This window comes from Prionailurus bengalensis, chromosome E2, assembly GCF_016509475.1.
Source record: "Prionailurus bengalensis isolate Pbe53 chromosome E2, Fcat_Pben_1.1_paternal_pri, whole genome shotgun sequence".
NCBI lineage: Eukaryota > Metazoa > Chordata > Mammalia > Carnivora > Felidae > Prionailurus > Prionailurus bengalensis.
Genome location: NC_057352.1, coordinates 41,964,572 through 41,968,004, shown reverse-complemented (window position 1 = coordinate 41,968,004; position 3,433 = coordinate 41,964,572). Strand labels below are relative to the sequence as shown.

General features: G+C 41.2%; 1 non-coding gene across 1 annotated transcript; it reads left to right on the top strand.

Annotated features, from left to right (window-relative positions):
- Nucleotides 1-2,701: 2,701 nt before the first annotated feature.
- LOC122495329 lies at nucleotides 2,702-2,807 on the top strand. The gene has a single exon (XR_006300402.1). It is a non-coding gene; the product is annotated as a U6 spliceosomal RNA (small nuclear RNA).
- Nucleotides 2,808-3,433: the final 626 nt, after the last annotated feature.

Genomic DNA, 3,433 nt, shown 5'->3' with positions numbered 1-3,433 from the left:
GGTGTTGTGCTCCTGTATTTCAGTGCTTTTACTAGTGTGGTCAGGGTGGAGATGTGAAGTTAGGCCACCCCTGTCTATTTCGCAGCATTCTTGCAAAGGTCACATGCAATCTTGTTTGTAGAACTGCTTTGAAAACTCTCCAGGGTCATTGACATGTCTGAAGCTGATTCATTCAAGGTACTATGGCTTTTGGCTAGGCTCTGTGAATTTCAGCGGAAAGCATCTCTTGTGGTGGTGACCTAGTGGAGAAAATATTTGTCCTTGGGTTCCATTTCTGCTGAATTTTTCTTTCATATTACCTGCTTCTTGGTTCCTGAAGGAAGGTAGATGTCTCAAGATACAGCCGTCTGTTTTAATTTCTCCTCTTGCCTCTTTTCTTCCTATTTGCTGACTTAAGTATCAAATCAGGCTTGGTGCTCCTGGTTTATAAATAGCAACACCTCCTCAAACTGCTCTATAAATCATTATTATTAATAACAGGGATAATAATGACAATACTAAATAGCACTCAGGTAAAATCTTCTGTTACAAAATGCTTTTAGAAATAGTACCTCTGGGCTGCTGGTTTATATGGGAAACACAAAAACTGATTAAAAATGATGACTGTTCTATCCAAAATGTGTTTGCTTTTCTGGATTGAATTCATTTGTTTGATTGAAAATTTCAAAAAGAAGGTGTATGCTGGAGAGGGCTGAGGTTGTGGAAGTAAGCACGATGCAGAGCACTGAAATAGTTCATTGGTAACCCAAATATTTGCAAGTACGTGGGTGACCGATCTAGCTTATGCTGGAAAAGTAAAGTCATGTAGACATAGCAGATCCAGTGCCTAAAATAGAATAATCACAGCCACATTTCTGGAAACACTTGTGGAATCATGACAGCCCAAGGTAAGGGGCTATCTCTAGAGAAAGATGGTGGATTTAGGCATTATTTAGCATCTCAGTGCCTCCATTTTCTTATCTTTAAATAGGAGTTTAAAACTGATCTCCCCAGGTTGCTGTCAGCACCTACCAGTCTCTAGCACATAGGATTAACATTCCCAAATCGAAGGTGCTGTTGTTGTAACTGAAATTGCTGTCATGTTGTACTGAAATTTAATCTTGTACGGGAGGCGCTGCAAATAAAAATCATTTCATTTTTGTGTACATTTTTAATTTGAGTATAATATATTTGCATAAAAGTACACACAGATAATATGTATACAGTTGGGTGGATATTCACATGGCAAACACACCTATATAACCAGAACTTGGAACTGGAACACCAGAACTCACCCAATGGATACCCATGTTCCCTCGATCAGTACCTGCCATGAACTCCTACCAAAGTATAAGGCATATCATAACTTTGGACACCATACAGTCATTTTGCCTGGTTTTGAACTTATCACCAATGGAATTATACAGCATACACTCTGGTTCTTCTGTTTGGTGAGCGTATGCACAGTCTGGCTTGTGCATTCACCCATGTTGATCATTCTGTTGGAAATCTTTCTGTCTCACAGCCACGTGGTACGGTGTTTCATGGGTGTTGGGTAACTTCCAAGTGGCCACCATGGAGAGTGCTGCTGTGAGTGTTCCAGGACATTCCTTCTGGTGAACATAAGAGGGTAACGGTCTTCATGCTAATAATCTAGCAGGCCGGGGTGGTTTTCCTCAACCTCTTCCTCTTTATCCAGTTGATCTCCGAGGCCCAGGCATCTATCTCCCCCGTCTCTGAGGTCTGACCCTGCCACCCATTGCCTGAATTACTGCAATAACTGTGTTTCCTTCCAATGTTTTCCCATCTCTCCCAGCTGAACTTCCACACTGCCAGAATAGTCTTCCTGAAATGCACAACCCATTGTGTCACTGTCCTCAAAATTTTCATCCTCAATACAATCGAAACAAAGCAAAGCAAAACAACACAACTCTGAGCTCCTTGTAGAATCAGGATCCACTTTGAATGAGCTCCTGCCTGCATCTCCCTCTTCATCACCTTCATCTCTGTGTACTGATGCCATATTGGATTAGCTCCTTTGCTGCTCCAGTGCTATCTCAGGCTGGCAAGGCCTTTCTTCCTTTCTGCCAATGTTGAATTTCTTCTCATGGTCGAAGACTAATGCAGTGCCATCGTGTTCCAACAACGCTTCCTGCCCCAGTCTCCATGAAGAGACATGTTCTAGTCTGACATCCTAGAACTCATCGTGTCCATCTGATCATTCCAGCCCTGATCTATTGAGGGCTGGGCTTACAGCTTTTTCCATCAGTCAGTTCCTTTTGTTTCCTTGTTCAGATAGTGTGGGTATTCCCTGGGCTCTCTAAGGAATTGTCCTCATCCTCATTAAAGAAGAGAACCACCCTGGAACAGGCTCTTGTCAAACAAGTTCCTCATGATTAGGGTAAGAGGACCCAATTTCCTGTTTATATTAATTATTAGAGAATTACGGTTTCATGGTAAGTTAAAAGTAACTTTTCTTTGTGTAATTACCTCATTTGCAAGGCAAGTGAGTAAACTTTACTTCCTTTCAGTAAGAAACCATTTCATTTTCAATTAGACCCTAGAATATCCCTTGGAGTCTGGCAGGTCCCCGGACCTGCGATTTGGTTTCTGCACAGGGAATCTGAAAGGGATGGAGGGATGCAGAATCGGTGATGGAAGTTGCTTCTACTTCCAGGCCATCTGATGGGAATGACATTCTCTCCTCTTCAAAATCATTCCTGTTCTCACTTCGGCAGCACATATACTAAAATAGGAATGACACAGAGAAGATTAGCACGGCCCCTGTGTGAGGATAACACGCAAATTCCTGAGCATTCCATATTTTTAATCTACTCCTGAAGCCAAGACTACTCTGTATGTTAGCTAATTTGAGAATTAAAAAAAAAAAAAAAAAAAAAAAAAAAAAAAAGAATCACTCCTGCCCCTTACCCTGGGCCCTACAGCCCTGAGACAGTGCTGCTTTCTCCCTGACATGGAACAATGGCCTGTATATGCGGGTGTCGCCTTCATTTGTGTTCTCTGTCCATACTATCCCAGAAGGCTTCTCACCCCCAGCACGTGGCACACCCAGCACATAGAAGGGCCTCAGTAAACACTTGCTGATTGACTGAATGAATGTTTTTATTTCTGAATGTGCAATTAAAAGTCACTTGCCCTGGGGAGATTACTTCAATGTTTATTATTCTTTTTTGGAAATTGAAAGGGGAAATTTTAGTTGATTCCATAAATTGATATTTATTAATGTCTAATGCATATCTGCAGAAACTAAAGACATTCAAACTGGCAGTGTATTTTAGGCTGACTGGAACCTATACCCTACCATTGCTTTGTGTTGAATTTCTTCAATTAATTAATTTATTTTAATTTAATTTTTTTTCTTTTGAGAGAGACAGAGCAAGCATGCACACATGAAAGCGGGGAAGGGGCAGGAGGAGGATCCTTTTTTTTAATT